Consider the following 23,086-nt stretch of genomic DNA (forward strand, 5'->3'; position numbering starts at 1 on the left):
GTGACCGCTCAGTACAGTTAGAAGCTGCAGCACCGGGGAAGCAGGGACTGCACCGCACCAGCAGCAGGTGAGTATAGTGGGGAGGGGGAGCGCTGCGCGATATTCACCTGCTCCTCGTTCCGGGCGCTGCTCCGTCTTCAGCGTCTTCTGCAGTGACGCTCAGGTCAGAGGGCGCGATGACGTGGTTAGTGCGCGCCCTCTGCCTGAACTTCAGTGCAGAAGACACTGCAGATGGAGTGGCGCCGGAACGCGGAGCAGGTGAATATTGAAAGTTCCGGGGGCCTGAGCAACGGAGAGGTGAGTATGTGATTTTTTTTATTGCAGCAACAGCAAATGGGGCAAGTGTCTGTATGAAGCATCTTATGGGGCCATAACGTTTGTGCAGCACTGTATGGGGCAAGTGTCTGCATGGGGCCATAATCAACGTTTGTGCAGCACTGTATGGGGCCAGTGTCTGTATGGGGCATCTTATGGGGCCATAACGTTTGTGCAGCACTATATGAGGCAAGTGTCTGTATGGGGCCATAATCAACATTTGTGCAGCACTATATGGGGCAAGTGTCTGTATGGGGCATCTTATGGGGCCATAACGTTTGTGCAGCACTATATGGGGCAAGTGTCTGTATGGGACCATAATCAACGTTTGTGCAGCACTGTATGGGGCAAGTGTCTGTATGGGGCATCTTATGGGGCCATAACGTTCGTGCAGCACTATATGGGGCAAGTGTCTGTATGGGGCCATAATCAACGTTTGTGCAGTACTATATGGGGCAAATATCTTTATGTAGCATCTTATGGGGCCATAATCAATGTTTATGCAGCACTATATGGGGCAAATATCTTTATGGAGCATCTTATGGGGCCATAATTAACATTTGTGCAGCATTGTATGGGGCAAATGTCTGTATGGAGTATCTTATGGGGCCATGAAGTTTGTGCAGCACTATATGGGGCAAATATCTTTATGGAGCATCTTATGGTGCCATAATCAACGTTTGTGCAGCATTGCATGGGCCAAATGTCTGTATGGAGTATCTTATGGGGCCATGAAGTTTGTGCAGCACTATATGGGGCAAATATCTTTATGGAGCATCTTATGAGGCCATAATTAACATTTGTGGAGCATTATATGGGGCAAGTGTCTGTATGGAGCATCTTATGGGGCCATAATCAAGGTTTGTGCAGCACTATATGGGGCAAATATCTTTAGGGAGCATCTTATGGGGTCATAATCAACATTTGTGCCGCATTATATTGGGCAAATGTGTCTATGGAGCATCTTATGGGGCCATTATTAACCTTTATGCAGGATTATATGGGGCATATTTTAATATGGAGCATCTTATGGGGCCATCAATAAAATTTATGGAGCATTATATGGGGCTCCTGATTCAATATGGATATTCAAAAACACTTAACCTACTGATGTCTCAATTAATTTTACTTTTATTGGTATCTATTTTTACTTTTGACATTTACTGGTAGCTGCTGCATTTCCCACCCTAGGCTTATTCTCAAGTCATTAAGTTTTCCCAGTTTTTTGTGGCAAAATTAGGGGGTCGGCTTATACTCGAGTATATACGGTAACTAGCTATCTATAGATAATCAGTATATCTATAGATATATATATATATATATATATATATATATATATATACAGTGGGGCAAAAAAGTATTTAGTCAGTCAGCAATAGTGCAAGTTCCACCACTTAAAAAGATGAGAGGCGTCTGTAATTTACATCATAGGTAGACCTCAACTATGGGAGACAAACTGAGAAAAAAAAATCCAGAAAATCACATTGTCTGTTTTTTTATCATTTTTTTTGCATATTATGGTGGAAAATAAGTATTTGGTCAGAAACAAACAATCAAGATTTCTGGCTCTCACAGACCTATAACTTCTTCTTTAAGAGTCTCCTCTTTCCTCCACTCATTACCTGTAGTAATGGCACCTGTTTAAACTTGTTATCAGTATAAAAAGACACCTGTGCACACCCTCAAACAGTCTGACTCCAAACTCCACTATGGTGAAGACCAAAGAGCTGTCAAAGGACACCAGAAACAAAATTGTAGCCCTGCACCAGGCTGGGAAGACTGAATCTGCAATAGCCAACCAGCTTGGAGTGAAGAAATCAACAGTGGGAGCAATAATTAGAAAATGGAAGACATACAAGACCACTGATAATCTCCCTCGATCTGGGGCTCCACGCAAAATCCCACCCCGTGGGGTCAGAATGATCACAAGAACGGTGAGCAAAAATCCCAGAACCGCGTGGGGGGACCTAGTGAATGAACTGCAGATAGCTGGGACCAATGTAACAAGGCCTACCATAAGTAACACACTACGCCACCATGGACTCAGATCCTGCAGTGCCAGACGTGTCCCACTGCTTAAGCCAGTACATGTCCGAGCCCATCTGAAGTTTGCTAGAGAGCATTTGGATGATCCAGAGGAGTTTTGGGAGGATGTCCTATGGCCTGATGAAACCAAACTGGAACTGTTTGGTAGAAACACAACTTGTCGTGTTTGGAGGAAAAAGAATACTGAGTTGCATCCATCAAACACCATACCTACTGTAAAGCATGGTGGTCGAAACATCATGCTTTGGGGCTGTTTCTCTGCAAAGGGGCCAGGACGACTGATCCGGGTACATGAAAGAATGAATGGGGCCATGTATCGTGAGATTTTGAGTGCAAACCTCCTTCCATCAGCAAGGGCATTGAAGATGAAACGTGGCTGGGTCTTTCAACATGACAATGATCCAAAGCACACCGCCAGGGCAACGAAGGAGTGGCTTCGTAAGAAGCATTTCAAGGTCCTGGAGTGGCCTAGCCAGTCTCCAGATCTCAACCCTATAGAAAACCTTTGGAGGGAGTTGAAAGTCCGTGTTGCCAAGCGAAAAGCCAAAAACATCACTGCTCTAGAGGAGATCTGCATGGAGGAATGGGCCAACATACCAACAACAGTGTGTGGCAACCTTGTGAAGACTTACAGAAAACGTTTGACCTCTGTCATTGCCAACAAAGGATATATTACAAAGTATTGAGATGAAATTTTGTTTCTGACCAAATACTTATTTTCCACCATAATATGCAAATAAAATGTTAAAAAAACAGACAACGTGATTTTCTGGATTTTTTTTTCTCAGTTTGTCTCCGATAGTTGAGGTCTACCTATGATGTAAATTACAGACGCCTCTCAACTTTTTAAGTGGTGGAACTTGCACTATTGCTGACTGACTAAATACTTTTTTGCCCCACTGTATATCGATAGATAGTGTGAGGCTGTGGCCTCTGTTACAGCTAGGGGGCGCTGTGTCTTCTCCCCAGGTTGTGCATGTAGATGGATGAAGTCCATAGGTGTGCATGAGAGTCACGGATTTCCGGTCCGGGTTTTCCATGTGGCTGAAGGCCACAGGTTTGTGTGTGTTTAAAAGCCCTGCAGTAAGGGGTATGGGTGTGTCAGGTGTGTGATGTGCAGGTCAGTGTCAGTCTGGTGTGTGCTGGCGTGCATAGAAAAATGACTGTCTCAATAAACACTAATATGCACTGTCGTGTAAAGTGGAGACCACAAGAGGGCTGGATCTAATCCCTCATGCATATCATATAAAACCAATTGGTAGCGCGGACTGAAAACGTTGGCTACTAGCTGTGACTAAACATGATCCCATATTGGGTCAGCCAGGAATACTGTATGAAGTGGTCTAATAGAGTAGTCAATGGTTAATCACTGATCAGCCAATCTGCCCGCAATGTCATGGTAAAAAGCCAAGATTTCAAATATATAATTAATATTTACCTTGCGACATGGTGGTCACCCAGTGCAATAGTGCTTATGAGACACGCCAAAGCCTCGACGCGCGTTTCGCCACCCACGGCTTCGTCAGGAGGCGTAGCTAAAAACGGTAGGGTCAGGGGTATATGTATGTGAAAGTGGAGATCCATTAGCGAATCGGCGCGCGGTCCCATGTGGTGCCCCGCCCTCCGGGGAGGCGGGCCAACGCGCGATATGCACGATGGGAGGGAGGACATACGTCAGCACCTCACATCGTCATGGCAACGCGTCTAACCCGCCGTCAGCTTCCCTGCACTGACTGTCAGCGCCGCCGGCCGTAAAGCAGAGCACAGCGGTGACGTCACCGCTGTGCTCTGCTTTACGGCCGGCACTGACACAGTCAGTGCAGGGAAGCTGACGGTGGGGGACGTGACAGACGGAATGTAAGTATGTAGTGTTTTTTTTTTACTTTTACAATGGTAACCAGGGTAAATATCAGGTTACTAAGCGCGGCCCTGCGCTTAGTAACCCGATGTTTACCCTGGTTACAAGTGAACACATCGCTGGATCGGCGTCACACACGGCAATCCAGCGATGACAGCGGGTGATCAGCGACCAAAAAAAGGTCCTGATCATTCCCCACGACCAACGATCTCCCAGCAGGGGCCTGATCGTTGGTCGCTGTCACACATAAGGAGATCGTTAGCGAGATCGTTGCTATGTCACAAAAAAGCGTGACGTTGCAACGATATCGTTAACGATATCGTTATGTGTGAAGGTACCTTTACACTGCTTCTTCAAGCCTGCAAGAAATTTCTCCAGAAGAAGTGGGGCATGAATATTCTCCCTAGGTTTTCACGATCTTCATTCAGGACCGAACCCCTTCCAATCGACTAGAAAAAATGTTTTTCCTTTTACCTTTTGAATGGCCAAGCTGCTCTTTACCTCAAAGAAATCCTAAGTGCTGACTGGCGAATGAGTGGTACCCGGATCATGGAAGAAGGGACTTAAGACGAATGGCTTGAAGAGAGACACATGGAAGAAGTTAGGCTCAATTAATGAAGCTGGCAGCTTCAATTTGTAGCTACCATGTTAATCTATTTGAAGACCTTGAAAGGACTAAAGAAGCGGGGACAACACTTGTAAGATGACATCTTCAGGAGAAAGCCACACCTCATCTCCAGGCTGGAAGGTCTGTGGGTTCAATTATCTCTTGTCAGCATGCCTTTCATCCATTCAGAGGACTTCTGCAGAGTGACTTTGGTATTCCTCCAGATTTTGGAGAATTCTTCAGTGAGATCATCGGCTGCAGAGATGCCAGAAGCAGCCAATACTGGAAGAGGAATACCAGGCTGATGACCATAAACAACAAAGAGTGGTGATTTTGCGGAGGCCTCATAAACATGATTATTATAAGAGAATTACGCCCAAAGCTACAGCTTCATTTAGTCATTGTGATGTACATTCGTGAAATGCTGCAGAAAGTTAGAAAGGATCTGGTTGACTCTCTCCAATTGACCGTTGGACTAAAGATGGAATGCAGACAAGAAGTCCAAGACCACATTCAAAAGTTTACAAGTAGCTTTCCAGAACTTGGATGTGAACTGGATGCCCCTGTCGGATACAATGTTAAGTGGAAATCCATGAGGACCGAAGATTTGCTGAATAAACCTCTCATCGAGCTCGACAACAGATAGGAGACCTGGCAACAGAATAAAGTGAGCTATTTTAGAGATGCAGTCTACCACAACCCAGATGTCAGCACAATCAGAAGACATAGGGAGATTTGTAATAAAGTCCATTGTGAAGTGCTGCCAGGGAGTTGCAACGGAAGTAGATGCCCGAACGGAAGATGCTTAGGAAGCACAGTAAGGACACGTAGAGACATCCTCCAGGCGGTGGCGCAGTGGTTAGCACTGCAGCCTTGCAGCGCTGGAGTCCTGGGTTCTAATCCCACCCAGGACAACATCTGCAAAGAGTTTGTATGTTCTCTCCGTGTTTGCGTGGGTTTCCTCCGGGCACTCCGGTTTCCTCCCACATTCCAAAGACATACTGATAGGGAATTTAGATTGTGAGCCCCATCGTGGACAGCGATGATAATGTGTGCAAACTGTAAAGCGCTGCGGAATATGTTAGCGCTATATAAAAATAATGATTATTATATTATTATTATATCCTTTCTCATTGTAGGTCACCAATAATGACGAGAAATCAGTTGCGTAGTTTTCCTCTGCCAGGCAAGACAAGACAACTTAAGAATGTCACCACTGCAGAACTTGCTTCTTATTAGACTCTGACACCAAAGTCTTCTTGGGGGTAATCTGAGATAAGTAAACCAGAGCCACAGTCACCATCCTGGAGGGTTCAATGATGTTCTGGAGTTCTTTCTCTTGGTCAGGAGAAAGAAAGGACCTAGACAGCGCATCTGTCTTTATGTTCTTGTCGTCTGGATAAAGGGTGTTTGTTGTTTTTTTGGGGGGAAAAATACATTTTTGGGGGGGGGATTATCCTTTGATGCATAAGCAAAAGGAAGCTCAGGGGTGCATTTTTCATCAACCTGCAGTTCCCCGTTTGTCCTGACAGCAGAGGTGGTGCTGGAGAATAAAACCGAGGAGATTTGACAGTGGAGCTGGAGTCAGCATGGTTGATGCCAAATTTGCTAGAACTCGGCCTGCTTGCTGTACTTTAGCTAAGCCTATCCCCATCTTCGCCATTGACTCAGCACCACTTGCACAGAAAGCTTTCATTCAGATTGTACATAATGTAAGACTGAGGATGAAGTCGGTTCATTGTGAGATAATTCCATGATATGTCCTGGACGGTCTTCCCTCCCCAATTGTATTGGGTCTTTCCTGGTTTGTGAAACATAACATAATCTGTTGGTGGATTTGGCAAATGTCACAACCCATAAGGGTCGGTCCAGCAGACGGCACAACAAACACCAATAATGGGATGGAAAAAGGGAGAGGAGGGCCCTAACAGTAGGGAATGAGGGATGGGGCACCTCCTAACACAGCCTGTGCCTATACCTAAGCTCCACTAATGCGCTATGTGGGTCCTCCCCCCCTCGCAGCCATCACATGCCTAGTCCCTAGCTGTCACCTCACTGTTATGTTTGCTAATGACAGGTGTTATGAAGGCAATCCAGAAACACAGTGTGCTTAGCGATCAGAGCGCACACAGTGATCTGACAAATACCCAAAAATACAAGAACGAGCTCTGAGACGTGGAAACTCTGTAGACTGCACACCTGATCCTATCCTAAACACAACTAAAAGTGGCTGTGGATTGCGCCTAACAACTACCTAGGCAACTCGGCACAGCCTAAGAAACTAGCTAGCCTGAAGATAGAAAAATAGGCCTGACTTGCCCCAGAGAAATTCCCCAAAGGAAAAGGCAGCCCCCCACATATAATGACTGTGAGTAAGATGAAAAGACAAAACGTAGGGATGAAATAGATTCAGCAAAGTGGGGCCCGATATTCTAGGACAGAGCGAGGACAGTAAAGCGAACTTTGCAGTCTACAAAAAACCCTAAAGCAAAACCACGCAAAGGGGGCAAAAAAAACCCACCGTGCCGAACTAACGGCACGGCGGTACACCCTTTGCGTCTCAGAGCTTCCAGCAAAACAAAAGACAAGCTGGACAGAAAAAAAGCAACAAAAAAGCAAAAGGCACTTAGCTATACAGAGCAGCAGGTCACAGGAACAATCAGGAGAAGCTCAGATCCAACACTGAAACATTGACAAGGAGCAAGGATAGCAGCATCAGGCGGAGTTAAGTAATGAAGCAGTTAACAAGCTCACCAGAACACCTGAGGGAGGAAGCTCAGAAGCTGCAGTACCACTTGTGACCACAGGAGTGAATTCAGCCACAGAATTCACAACAGTACCCCCCCCTTGAGGAGGGGTCACCGAACCCTCACCAGAGCCCCCAGGCCGACCAGGATGAGCCGCATGAAAGGCACGAACAAGATCGGAAGCATGAACATCAGAGGCAAAAACCCAGGAATTATCTTCCTGAGCATAACCCTTCCATTTAACCAGATACTGGAGTTTCCGTCTAGAAACACGAGAATCCAAAATCTTCTCCACAATATACTCCAATTCCCCCTCCACCAAAACCGGGGCAGGAGGCTCAACAGATGGAACCATAGGTGCCACGTATCTCCGCAACAACGACCTATGGAATACATTATGTATGGAAAAGGAGTCTGGGAGGGTCAAACGAAAAGACACAGGATTGAGAACCTCAGAAATCCTATACGGACCAATAAAACGAGGTTTAAATTTAGGAGAGGAAACCTTCATAGGAATATGACGAGAAGATAACCAAACCAGATCCCCAACACGAAGTCGGGGACCCACACGGCGTCTGCGATTAGCGAAAAGTTGAGCTTTCTCCTGGGACAAGATCAAATTGTCCACTACCTGAGTCCAGATCTGCTGCAACCTATCCACCACAGAATCCACACCAGGACAGTCCGAAGACTCAACCTGTCCTGAAGAGAAACGAGGATGGAACCCAGAATTGCAAAAAAATGGAGAAACCAAGGTAGCCGAGCTGGCCCGATTATTAAGGGCGAACTCAGCCAACGGCAAAAAGGACACCCAATCATCCTGGTCTGCAGAAACAAAACATCTCAGATATGTTTCCAAGGTCTGATTGGTTCGTTCGGTCTGGCCATTAGTCTGAGGATGGAAAGCCGAGGAAAAGGATAGGTCAATGCCCATCCTACCACAAAAGGCTCGCCAAAACCTTGAAACAAACTGGGAACCTCTGTCAGAAACAATATTCTCAGGAATGCCATGCAACCGAACCACATGCTGAAAGAACAAAGGTACCAAATCAGAGGAGGAAGGCAATTTAGCCAAGGGCACCAGATGGACCATTTTAGAAAAGCGATCACAGACCACCCAAATGACTGACATCTTTTGAGAAACGGGAAGGTCAGAAATGAAATCCATCGAAATATGTGTCCAAGGCCTCTTTGGGACCGGCAAGGGCAAAAGCAACCCACTGGCACGAGAACAGCAGGGCTTAGCCCTAGCACAAATCCCACAGGACTGCACAAAAGTACGTACATCCCGTGACAGAGATGGCCACCAGAAGGATCTAGCCACTAACTCTCTGGTACCAAAGATTCCAGGATGACCAGCCAACACCGAACAATGAAGTTCAGAGATAAGTTTATTAGTCCACCTATCAGGGACGAACAGTTTCTCTGCTGGACAACGATCAGGTTTATTCGCCTGAAATTTTTGCAGCACCCGCCGCAAATCAGGGGAGATGGCAGACACAATGACTCCTTCCTTGAGGATACCCGCTGGCTCAGATAAACCCGGAGAGTCGGGCACAAAACTCCTAGACAGAGCATCCGCCTTCACATTTTTAGAGCCCGGAAGGTACGAAATCACAAAGTCGAAGCGGGCAAAAAATAACGACCAACGGGCCTGTCTAGGATTCAAGCGCTTGGCAGACTCGAGATAAGTCAAGTTCTTATGATCAGTCAATACCACCACGCGATGCTTAACTCCTTCAAGCCAATGACGCCACTCCTCGAATGCCCACTTCATGGCCAGCAACTCTCGATTGCCCACATCATAATTACGCTCAGCGGCCGAAAACTTCCTGGAAAAGAAAGCACATGGTTTCATCACTGAGCAATCAGAACCTCTCTGTGACAAAACCGCCCCTGCTCCAATCTCAGAAGCATCAACCTCGACCTGGAACGGAAGAGAAACATCTGGCTGACACAACACAGGGGCAGAACAAAAACGACGCTTCAACTCCTGAAAAGCTTCCACAGCAGCAGAAGACCAATTAACCAAATCAGCACCCTTCTTGGTCAAATCGGTCAATGGTTTGGCAATGCTAGAAAAATTACAGATGAAGCGACGATAAAAATTAGCAAAGCCCAGGAACTTTTGCAGACTTTTCAGAGATGTCGGCTGAATCCAATCCTGGATGGCTTGGACCTTAACTGGATCCATCTCGATAGTAGAAGGGGTAAAGATGAACCCTAAAAATGAAACTTTCTGCACACCGAAGAGACACTTTGATCCCTTCACAAACAAAGAGTTAGCACGCAGGACCTGAAAAACCATTCTGACCTGCTTCACATGAGACTCCCAATCATCTGAGAAGATCAAAATGTCATCCAAGTAAACAATCAGGAATTTATCCAGATACTCACGGAAGATGTCATGCATAAAAGACTGAAACACAGATGGAGCATTGGCAAGTCCGAACGGCATCACTAGATACTCAAAATGACCCTCGGGCGTATTGAATGCAGTTTTCCATTCATCTCCTTGCCTGATTCTCACCAGATTATACGCACCACGAAGATCTATCTTAGTGAACCAACTAGCCCCCTTAATCCGAGCAAACAAGTCAGATACCAATGGCAAGGGATACTGAAATTTAACAGTGATCTTATTAAGAAGGCAGTAATCAATACACGGTCTCAGCGAACCATCCTTCTTGGCTACAAAGAAGAACCCTGCTCCCAGTGGTGATGACGATGGGCGAATATGTCCCTTCTCCAGGGATTCCTTCACATAACTGCGCATAGCGGCGTGTTCGGGCACGGATAAATTAAATAATCGACCTTTAGGGAATTTACTACCAGGAATCAAATTGATAGCACAATCACAATTCCTATGCGGAGGTAGAGCATCGGACTTGGGCTCTTCAAATACATCCTGATAATCAGACAAGAACTCTGGGACCTCAGAAGGGGTGGATGACGAAATCGACAAAAATGGAACATCACCATGTACCCCCTGACAACCCCAGCTGGATACCGACATGGAATTCCAATCCAATACTGGATTATGGGTTTGTAGCCATGGCAACCCCAACACGACCACATCATGCAGATTATGCAACACCAGAAAGCGAATAACTTCCTGATGTGCAGGAGCCATGCACATGGTCAGCTGGGCCCAGTATTGAGGTTTATTCTTGGCCAAAGGTGTAGCATCAATTCCTCTCAATGGAATAGGACACCGCAAAGGCTCCAAGAAAAACCCACAACGTTTAGCATAATCCAAATCCATCAGATTCAGGGCAGCGCCCGAATCCACAAACGCCATGACAGAAAACGACGACAAAGAGCATATCAAGGTAATGGACAGAAGGAATTTGGACTGTACAGTACCAATGACGGCAGACCTAGCGGACCGCTTAGTGCGCTTAGGACAATCAGAAATAGCATGAGTGGAATCACCACAGTAGAAACACAGACCATTCAGACGTCTGTATTCCTGCCGTTCAACTCTAGTCATAGTCCTATCGCACTGCATAGGCTCAGGTTTAACCTCAGGCAGTACCGCCAAATGGTGCACAGATTTACGCTCGCGCAAGCGTCGACCGATCTGAATGGCCAAAGACAAAGACTCATTCAAACCAGCAGGCATAGGAAATCCCACCATGGCATCCTTAAGAGCCTCAGAGAGACCCTTTCTGAACAAAGCTGCCAGCGCAGATTCATTCCACTGAGTGAGTACTGACCATTTCCTAAATTTCTGACAATATACTTCTATATCATCCTGACCCTGGCACAAAGCCAGCAAATTTTTCTCAGCCTGATCCACTGAATTAGGCTCATCGTACAGCAATCCGAGCGCCAGGAAAAACGCATCGACACTACTCAATGCAGGGTCTCCTGGCGCAAGAGAAAATGCCCAGTCTTGAGGGTCGCCACGCAAAAAAGAAATAATAATCAAAACCTGTTGAATAGGATTACCAGAAGAATGAGGTTTCAAGGCCAGAAATAGCTTACAATTATTTTTGAAACTTAGAAACTTAGTTCTATCTCCAAAAAACAAATCAGGAATAGGAATTCTTGGTTCTAACATAGATTTCTGATCAATAGTATCTTGAATTTTTTGTACATTTATAACGAGATTATCCATTGAAGAGCACAGACCCTGAATATCCATGTCCACACCTGTGTCCAGAATCACCCAAATGTCTAGGGGAAAAAAAAAAGTGAACACAGAGCAGAAAAAAAAAAAAATGATGTCAGAACTTTTTCTTTCCCTCTATTGAGAATCATTAGTTTGGCTCCTTGTACTGTTATGTTTGCTAATGACAGGTGTTATGAAGGCAATCCAGAAACACAGTGTGCTTAGCGATCAGAGCGCACACAGTGATCTGACAAATACCCAAAAATACAAGAACGAGCTCTGAGACGTGGAAACTCTGTAGACTGCACACCTGATCCTATCCTAAACACAACTAAAAGCGGCTGTGGATTGCGCCTAACAACTACCTAGGCAACTCGGCACAGCCTAAGAAACTAGCTAGCCTGAAGATAGAAAAATAGGCCTGACTTGCCCCAGAGAAATTCCCCAAAGGAAAAGGCAGCCCCCCACATATAATGACTGTGAGTAAGATGAAAAGACAAAACGTAGGGATGAAATAGATTCAGCAAAGTGGGGCCCGATATTCTAGGACAGAGCGAGGACAGTAAAGCGAACTTTGCAGTCTACAAAAAACCCTAAAGCAAAACCACGCAAAGGGGGCAAAAAAAACCCACCGTGCCGAACTAACGGCACGGCGGTACACCCTTTGCGTCTCAGAGCTTCCAGCAAAACAAAAGACAAGCTGGACAGAAAAAAAGCAACAAAAAAGCAAAAGGCACTTAGCTGTACAGAGCAGCAGGTCACAGGAACAATCAGGAGAAGCTCAGATCCAACACTGAAACATTGACAAGGAGCAAGGATAGCAGCATCAGGCGGAGTTAAGTAATGAAGCAGTTAACGAGCTCACCAGAACACCTGAGGGAGGAAGCTCAGAAGCTGCAGTACCACTTGTGACCACAGGAGTGAATTCAGCCACAGAATTCACAACACCTCACTAAACCCTGGCTAATGCACTGGACACCACACAAATTTAAATATTAGACATAGATAACACAAGTAAAAACAAAATGTTCATAAATGAATGTCCTTATTACTAAGGCAAAAAAATATATCCAAACCTACAGGACCATGTGTGATAAAGTGATTGCTCCCTCTTTAAAACATATTCCTGTTATTTCCTGCAGAAACGAGTCCTGGCTGGAAGAAATGATGGTGGTCTGTGCTGGATGAAAGATGAAGGACTTCAGCTAGAGACGTCACTGGTGAGTCAGTGTTACCTATACACTGACACTATACACTGTATACTATATACAGAGGTCCTGTGTACAATGTCACCAGTGATCACTGTATTACCTATACATTATATACAGAGCTCCTGTGTATAATACCACCAGTGATCTCTGTATTACCTCTACACAGACACTGCATACTAGGTACCAGGGTCAGACTGGGGTGTCTGGGACCCACCAGAGGAATGGACTCTAGGGGCCCACCCTACAGCTATACAAATATCTGTCATTATAGTGGAGCATCGGCTGTAAAACACCGGCGGCTGCTGCACATCTACCGTGTGCCCCAATAACTGGGATGTACAATTACAGTAGTTTACATTAATGGGGTTCTTGGTTAAAACAAGTTATCATTGATCCATGGGCTCCACAGGATAGGTGATCGCTTAGATCCGACCATTAGAAACTGCACCGATCGGAAGAATGGGGAAGTTTTATCCCTGACAGGACACTTTTATCACTATTTTAAAATGCAGCGGCAGGTGGGATGTCTGACCGCAGCTCCATTCATTCTCTTTGGGGCTTCCAGAAAAAAAACAAGTGCAGCCACAGAGTGAATGAATGGATCAGTGATCTAGTCGTACATGCCACTCCAGTCTAATGGGGATAAAAAGTTCCACATTTTGCTGAATGGGTCCAAGCAGTCAGACCCCCACCAATCAATACGTTATCACTTATCCTGTGGAGAGGTGATTACTTTTTTCCACAGGAAACCCCCTGTACATGCATCTCCGCCGCTGTGTAAAAAGCATTAAAACTCTTATGGAAATAAAGAATCTTCTCCTAATTAATATCAGAGAGAACAAATGACCGCCATACACAACACAATCCACTATACCAAGACCAATAAAATCACATACAGGAAGAAATACCACCACACCATGACCAGACCACATAGTGACCGAATAATACTACATACAAGGTGTTACGGAGAAGTGGGGTCAGTGGGTGCTCTTGTCCGCTGGCCCGGCTGTCTTTAGCAAGACTGCATGGACCACGGCACATACCACTGAACGCCCGCTCTATCTCCCAGTGGGCAATACACTACACAGACAACACAGGGTTAAGGTAAAACAGTGCGGCAATACTTTATTGAACCACAGCACACAATAGCAAACAGAGCATTCCCAACATGCCTGGAATTGTATGGGTACATGGGCGCATATAAAATATCATTGCATCTCCACGTATTTCTAGTATGACACGATGTCAGAGCTCCCAGGGTTGCTACTCCATCTGTGGATGAACGCACAGAGAAGGGGCAGCGACAAGCATAGGGAGATGACCAAGAACTGTCCATAGAGTCTATACAAGGTCCAAAGCCAGTTGACATGATATCAGAGCTCCCATGATCGCTACTCCATCTGTGGATGAACGCACAGAGAAGGGGCAACTACAAGCATAGGGAGATGACCAAGAACTGTCCATAGAGTCTATACAAGGTCCAAAGCCAGTTGACATGATATCAGATCTGTGTCCTTCCAACCGGAGCCGAAAACCCCTAGGTTGTATCCTATAGAATCCTAGATCAGTGTCCCTCGTGATGGTGCCATGATGAATTGGCTGCAGTCCTTTCTCTTGTCTGTTGGGTGGTTTTCAGAATGCCTGGCTGGTAGCTCTGTATTACTTTCAGACTCACAGGATGTGAAACCTGAGTCAATTTATACCCAAGGCATGTAAGCTATTTTTAGAATTACCCAGTGTCCTTTAGTTCAACATCAAGATATGGCAAACAATGGTGATGGGATAAAGTAGCACTATTAGCATATAAGCACACATCAATAAACAAAGCTTAACCCACTCAATGTACAGTCACTATTACAGACTTACACAGTATGTTAGATAGTATATCAGTGGGCAGTCTGTCTTTTTGACCTACCAGACATAAACACTTAAATTCACAAGCCAATATACAGATAAAAAAAAACCAGTTCTTTTGTTTATGCAACAACGTAGCTGTCTGGGTAATTAAGATACAATCTGGTTTCTTCACACAAGGGACAAATACCGCCACACCATGACCAGATCACATATTACCACCACTTGGTGACCAAATAGCACATACAAGGGACAAATACCACAACACCATTTCCAGACCACATATTACCACCACATAGTGATTGAATACTACAATAATGATCAGTAATAAAAAAAACCCACAATACTATCACCATAAGTGCCAGTATTCACAGGAGATCTGTACTTAGTATGCATTGTCTGTGTAGAGGTAATACAGAGATCACTGGTGGTATTATACACAGGGGTTCTGTATATAATGTATAGGTAATACAGTCATCACAAGTGACATTATACACAGGACCGCTGTATATAGTATACAGTGTATAGTGTCAGTGTATAGGTAACACTGACTCACCAGTGACGTCTCTAGGTGAAGTTCTTCATCTTTCATCCAGCACAGACCGCCATCATTTCTTCCAGCCAGGACTCGATTCTGCAGGAAATAACACAGTTATCTCAAGCTCCGCTTGCTGAACACATTACTTAATTTTTCACAACTTCTACATTACACCACATGAAGAAAAAAAGGCGATATAGTGTCACTCTGCACAGTAACAGGACCGCCCCCCCATTTAAAACAGTATACTCAAAAACTAAAATAAATACATCACTGCAGTAATAATATCCCTTAATTAGCCCCTACGGTAATAATATTCCCCACCCTGGCCCCGTTAATCTCATTCCTGGCGTCAGTCATATGTTTTCGCATCCTGCCCTCATGAGTATCCATTCTACCCCATATCATCTCCCCATCCTGCCCCATCAGTCTCCATCGTATCCATCCTGCCCCATGATCCAATCCTGCCCCATGTCTTTCATTCTGCCCCGTGTCTCCAATCATGCCCCACCGTATCTACATTCTGCCCATGCCTCCAGTCCTGCCCCCAGTGTGTCCAGCAATCTGCCCCAGTGTGTCCAGCATATTACCCCTAGTGTGTCCAGCATATTACCCCCAGTGTGTCCAGCAACCTGCCCCAGTTTGTCCAGCATATTGCCCCAGTGTCCAGCAATCTGCCCCAGTGTGTCCAGCATTGCCCCCAGTGTGTCCAGCAATCTGCCCCAGTATGTCAAGCATATTGCCCCAGTGTGTCCAGTATTGCCCCCAGACAGTGTGTCCAGCAACCTGCCCCAGTGTGTCCAGCAATCTGCCCCAGTGTGTTAGGCAATCTGCCCCAGTGTGTCCAGCAATCTGCCCCAGTATGTCCAGCATATTGCCCCTGTGTGTCCAGCATTGCGCCCAGACAGTGTGTCCAGCAATCTTCCCCAGTATGTCAAGCATATTGCCCCAGTGTGTCCAGCATTTCCCCCAGACAGTGTGTCCAGCAATCTGCCCCAGTATGTCCAGCATATTGCCCCAGTGTGTCCAGATTTGCCCCCAGACAGTGTGTTCAACAATCTGCCTCAGTATGTCCAGCATATTGCCCCAGAGTGTCCAGCATTGCCCCCAGACAGTGTGTCCAGCAATCTGCCCCAGTGTGTCCAGCATATTACCCCCAGTGTGTCCAGCAATCTGCCCCAGTATGTCCAGCATTGCCCCCAGACAGTGTGTCCAGCAATCTTCCCCAGTATGTCAAGCATATTGCCCCAGTGTATCCAGCATTTCCCCCAGACAGTGTGTTCAACAATCTGCCCCAGTATGTCCAGCATATTGCCCCAGTGTCCAGCAATCTGCCCCAGTGTGTCCAGCATGTCCCCCAGACAGTGTGTTCAGCAATCTGCCCCAGTATGTCCAGCATATTGCCCCAGTGTGTCCAGATTTGCCCCCAGACAGTGTGTTCAACAATCTGCCCCAGTATGTCCAGCATATTCCCCCCAGTGTGTCCAGCATATTACCCCCAGGTTGTCCAGCAATCTGCCCCAGTGTGTCCAGCATATTACCCCCAGTGTGTCCAGCAATCTGCCCGAGTATGTCCAGCATATTACCCCCAGTGTGTCCAGCAATCTGCCCCAGGGTCACCAGCATTGCCCCCAGTGTGTCCAGCAATCTGCCCCAGTGTCCAGCATTGCCCCAGTGTGTCCAGCAATCTGCCCCAGGGTCTCCAGCATTGCCCCAGTGTGTCCAGCATTGCCCCCAGTGTGTCCAGCAATCTGCCCCAAGGGTCTCCAGCATTGCCCCAGTGTGTCCAGCAATCTGCCCCAGGGTCTCCAGCATTGCCCCAGTGTCCAGCATTGCCCCAGTGTGTCCAGCAATCTGCCCCAGGGTCTCCAGCATTGCCCCAGTGTTTCCAGCAATCTGCCCCAGTGTCCAGCATTGCCCCAGTGTGTCCAGCAATCTGCCCCAGGGTCTCCAGCATTGCCCCAGTGTGTACAGCATTGCCCCCAGTGTGTCCAGCAATCTGCCCCAGTGTCCAGCATTGCCCCAGGGTCTCCAGCATTGCCGCAGTGTGTCCAGCAATCTGCCCCAGGGTCTCCAGCATTGCCCCAGTGTGTCCAGCAATCTGCCCCAGGGTCTCCAGCATTGCCCCAGTGTGTCCAGCAATCTGCCCCAGTGTCCAGCATTGCCCCAGTGTGTCCAGCAATCTGCCCCAGGGTCTCCAGCATTGCCCCAGTGTGTCCAGCAATCTGCCCCAGTGTCTCCAGCATTGCCCCAGTGTGTCCAGCAATCTGCCCCAGGGTCTCCAGCATTGCCCCAGTGTGTCCAGCATTGCCCCCAGTGTGTCCAGCAATCTGCCCCAGAGTCCAGCATTGCCCCAGTGTGTCCAGCAATCTGCCCCAGGGTCTCCAGCATTGCCCCAGTGTGTCCAGCAATCTGCCCCAGTGTCCAGCATTGCCCCAGTGTGTCCAGCAATCTGCCCCAGGGTCTCCAGCATTGCCCCAGTGTGTCCAGCATTGCCCCCAGACAGACAGAGTCAGACATAAAGAAAAAAAAAAGTAAAATCCTCACATCTCCCGTTCCCAGTGCAGGTCCGATGCACTCAGCGTCTTTCCGGCTCTGCAACGCTCAGGACAGAAAGGCTGAGTGCGCAGTAATGACGTCATCGCGCCCTCTGCACTGAGACGTCGCAGAGTCAGAGGGCGCTGAAGACGCTGCAGCTGCCGCAGGAACCAGGAGAGGTGAGTAAGGGGGGCCCAATGCCAGCACTGGCACCGGGGGGGCGGGCCCTGGTCATGGCGGCGGTCGGCGCCGCCCGAAGATTTAAAGGGCCCACGTCTCTTTTTTTTTTCTTCCTCCTCCTCCTCTCTGGGTCAGGGCTCACCGGGCATTTCACCGGTATCCCGGTGGGCCAGTCCGACCCTGCTAAGTACAGATCTCCTGTGAATTCTGGCACTTATGGTGATATTATTGTGGGTTTTTTTTATTACTGATCAGTATTGTAGCATTCAGTCACTATGTGGTGGTAATATGTGGTCTAGAAATGGTGTTGCGGTATTTGTCCCTTGTATGTGCTATTTGGTCACCAAGTGGTTGTAATATGTTGTCTTGACATGGTGCGGTGGTATTTGTTCCTTGTATGTGATATTATTCGATCACTGTGGTTGTAATTTGTGGTCTGGTCATGGTGCGGTGGTATTTGTTCCTTGTATGTGATATTGGTCATTTTAAAAATTGAAAAATAAATCAAAATATACCTAAATTGTATTGCATATTTTCTTTTCAAATGTTTTTATTGGGGTTTTAACTTGGAAGGTAAAGTTAGGAAGGGACGGAGGGGAAAGGGAGGGATATGAAGATAGGGAAAATAAGCCCCTATAGCAATAGGGGAGACAGGCGATCATATAGTAGTTTAGTATAAACATAATGGCTTAAAATGAATTAACGCAGTAGGTTATAAAAATGACATAGGTAATGCTATGTGTAGATTCGCTAAGTAACCTCTAAAACTATTAGATAATCAGTAGGTAGTAGAATACGAAGGCCTGTCGTGTACTTTAGGCTTAATGAATGATAATACTGTATAGTAGCTTATCGTGTCCGGGAACACCGTTGGGTGACCCTGCGACTATGTGGGCAGTGAAGATATCTGGCTCATTATCAAAGCTAATTATTAGGCGTAGTAGAGACAAATGTCAATATGTGCAGAACAGAACTACAAGTCAAGTAGGACCATTGTTCGTTCTAGAAGGTTTCAGACCATTTTGCCTCAGGAAGGACAGACCCTCTATGGGGGTTGCAATATGTACAATTCCGGACCGGAGTTTTACCAAAAGAGTAGAGGAAGGAGACCATGAATAACAAAGTGGGACCTCCGCAGCTCCCGTGTAACTGATGAAAAATCTTGTCGCTTTTTCAAAGTGTCTTTAGATAAGTCTCTGAAGAATGTTAGGTGACCATATGGGGAGAGCAGGAAGTTTTTTTCGGAGGAGAGGTCAAATAGTTTGCCCCTGACCCAGGCCGGGTAAAAGGAGATAATAATGTCTCTTGGCACATCCAGTGGGAGGGAAGAGGGTCTTTTAATTCGGTAGACTCTTTCTATGATGTTAGGTTCGCTGGTGTCAGGAATGAATTTAGAGATCATTTTGTGAATATAGTTTTTCAGGTGGGGGGGTTCAACAGACTCCAGGACTCCCCTGATTTTCACGTTGCTTCTACGCCTGTGGTCTTCTAGAGTTGCCAAGTTACATTTGAGTGAGTTTATGTCTCTCTGCAGACTTTCTAGCAAAGCCGTGGTTATAGGAGGGGTTGGTGAAAGATCCGAATGGGGAAGATCATAATTCCCAGGGGGAAGGTCCTCCATACTGCTGTCTGAAGAGTCTACAGAGGGTGCATATGAGTCTAGTGTTGATGTAGAAGAATCGCTAAGGGAAGATCTTGAGGAAGATAATGGCGAAGAGGAATCAAGGCTTTCCGCAATGGATGTCAACGCGTCCTTTATGTAGGACTCAGATGCTGTGACCGTACAAGATGATGCAGTGCTTGACGGATTGAAAGAGAGCAAGACTTTATCTAGTATTAGGGATTGTTCATCCAATTTTTTGTTAAGATGGTCGCAGAAATCTTTCAACAAATTGTCTATCATTAAATCATCAAATCATTTAACTATCACCCCCTCTGAGCTGGGGAAGGGGCATGATACCTCTGTAGTGGAATTCTCCGCGCCCCCTGGTTGGTACAGTCGCTAGGTCTCTGTAGTGGTGCAGTTTGTGGGTATCGCTTTATTTGTGATGTGTCATCCGGTCTAGCCGTCGTTGTTCTAGGACCTTTGACCTCATGCCCCTCCGTCATCTGGGGTCTGGGCTGGGGTATGAATGCAGGGCATCATAACGTAATGTGCGGCTGGCAACCTGCCTCTTCGCTTCTATAGTTGCGATGTCACTTCAAGCTGTGGGCGGAGTCATGGGCGGGGTTTCCTCCTGTCTCCTGTTCCCCGTCCCCGCCGGCATCAGCAGAGCTGCGGCCTTAATCTCGGAGGTCACGCCCGTCTGTGGGACTGGAGCATAGCGTCCCGGAGGCCCCAGAACGGGAGTCACTCGCCGTAAGAGCTCACCTGCTGTTTCTTTTGCAGCTGGGTCTGTACTCGTCTCCCTGGAAGTGCGGCTGTCGCTCGCTGTGGGCGGAGTTGTGGGCGGGGTTTCGTCCCCTCTCCTGCTCCCCATCCCCGCCAGTATATGTGGATTTAGTTGTGATCCCGGAGGTCGCTCCGGTCTGAGGAGATGGAGCATAGGGTCTCGGGGATCTCAGAACGGGAGCCGCTTGGAATGTGGACTCACCAGGTGGGTTTGTTGCAGCCGGATCCGGGTTCTTTCCTCTGGGAGCAGGGCCATCGTGCGTTGTGGGCGGAGCTGTGGGCGGGGTTTTGTTCCCTCTCCTGTTCCCCGGCTTCTCCAGCGTATGCAGAGCTGCGGCTCTGAACTTAGTCCCGGAGATTGCGCCGACCCTGAAAGACGGAGCAGAGGGCCCCAGAGACCCCAGAGTTCGAGTTGCCCCTGGCAAGAGCTTACCCGCTGTGTTTCCTGCAGCCGGGTTGGGATTTGTCTCTTTAGGAGCGGGGCCGCCGTGTGTTGTGGGTGGAGCTATGGGCGGGGTTTTAGTTTCTCCCTTGCTTCTCGGCCCCTTCGGCTTAGGCAAAGCCGTGGCTTTGGGCCTACTCACTGAGGTAGCTCCGGACTGCGCAGAAACAGTGGAGGGTCCCGTGGATTTCAATGCAGGCGCCGCTGTGGTTGTGAGCCCGTCCGGAGTCCTTCTCATAGCCGGATCTGGGTTGAAGTCTGAGAATTTTGCTGCATGTAGTCTCCTGTCCTCTTGAGTGAGAAGGCCTGTATAAAGGCCGCGACTGAAGTTTGTACGTCCTGATGATGTTTTTGCCATCATTAAAGCTGTTTTTTCTATCCTGCGTCTTGTTCTTGATCACTTTAGACAAGGTTTAGTGGAGTTTCTTCCCAAAAAGTAAGCAATAAGCTGCTAATAATAAGGGATTCTGTAGGAGCTCCTGTGTCACAGGTCTGCTCTTGATCCCCAGCAAGCCAAGCCCCCCACATATTTTAACAAATATTTAATAGGTTACAGTAGAGTAGGGCCCGGCCATTTTTCTGGAATAATCTGGTTCAGGTATATCATGACCCCCGTCACATGACCCCAGTCACATGACCCCAGTCACATGACCCTCGTCACATGATCCCCGTCACATGACCGGGGGGGCCCACAGTGTCTGAACAGCCCGGGGCCCTGGCTACCCTTAATCCACCCCTGATCACAGCTGATTCTTTTTGTGAGATAAAGCATTTCCCAGCCGGTTTTTAAATAATGTTTTTCTTCAAAGAAAGAATAATTTGCGATCTCATGCTGCAATGTCTATATACTTTCTTTTTCTCCCCTTTCCTTCCCAGGAGATATGGCATGATCCAGACCATGTTCCTGCATGGTCAGACACAGTCATTACACAATACACAGCAGGAGCACATTTATAAGATTATCTCAGCACAGGAACATTTTATTTAAACACATCCAATTGTGAAAATTATTATTATTCCAAGATCTATTGATTAAAATGAACTTTTTCTTGTGGGAAACCCCTTTAAGGTCTGAAACCTTGTTCAAACCTATCTGAGCACACAAAACTCCAAGGGTGCCCAAACTTTTACATCGGTCCATTTTCATTTTTGTAATTTTTTCCCCTAAAATACAAAGGAAATGTGTCGTCTTTAACTTAAGGCCTTTTAGAGATCATTTCATCTTCAACTTGCTTAACTGTTCACAGTAACAGTCATTTTGACCAGGGGTGCCCAAACTTTTACATGTCACTGTATACTATAAATAGTGTTCATAGGTGCTGTCTATAAAGGGAAACTGTCATGTTGAAAATGGTACCTGATCTGCAGACACGATGTTAAAGGGAACCTGTCACCCCACAAATCGAAGATGAGCTGCATCAGGGCTTCAGGGGCATTCTGTAATGCAGTAGATAAGCCCCCGATGTATCCTGAAAGGTGAGAAAACCAGGCTATATTATACTCACCCAGGGATGGTCTCTCTGCGGTCTGGGTCCGATGGGCGTCGCGGTCCGGTTCGGGGTGTTCAGGCACCGGGAAAGGTCAGAGAGGCCCAACGCCTGCGCACTGCAGTACTTTGCTCTGCCCTCAACAGGGCAGACAAAGTACGTCTGCGCAGGAGCTGCGGCAGGAAGACAAGAAGAGGACGTCATTGTATGAAGATGGGAGGCGCTGGACCCGGACCGCGACGCCCATCGGACCGGACCACAGCGGGACCGCCCCTGGATGAGTGTTTTTCTTATCTTTCAGGTGACATCGGGGGCTTATCTACAGCATTACAGAATGCTGTAGATAAGCCCCTGATGCTGGTGGCCTTAAGGTACCGTCACACTGAACGATATCGCTAGCGATCCGTGACGTTGCAGCGTCCTGGCTAGCGATATCATTCAGTTTGACACGCAGCAGCGATCAGGATCCTGCTGTGATGTCGTTGGTCGCTGCAGAAAGTCCAGCACTTTATTTCGTCGCTGGACCTCTTGCAGACATCGCTGAATCGGCGTGTGTGATGCCGATTCAGCGATGTCTTCACTGGTAACCAGGGTAAACATCGGGTTACTAAGCGCAGGGCCGCGCTTAGTAACCCGATGTTTACCCTGGTTACCAGCGTAAAAGTAAAAAAAAAAAAACACTACATACTTACCTTCCGCTGTCTGTCCCCCGCTGTGCTTCTCAGCACTGGCTGTGAACGCCGGCCAGCCGTAA

Source organism: Ranitomeya imitator, chromosome 4, assembly GCF_032444005.1.
Source record: "Ranitomeya imitator isolate aRanImi1 chromosome 4, aRanImi1.pri, whole genome shotgun sequence".
In the NCBI taxonomy this organism is placed as follows: Eukaryota; Metazoa; Chordata; class Amphibia; order Anura; family Dendrobatidae; genus Ranitomeya; species Ranitomeya imitator.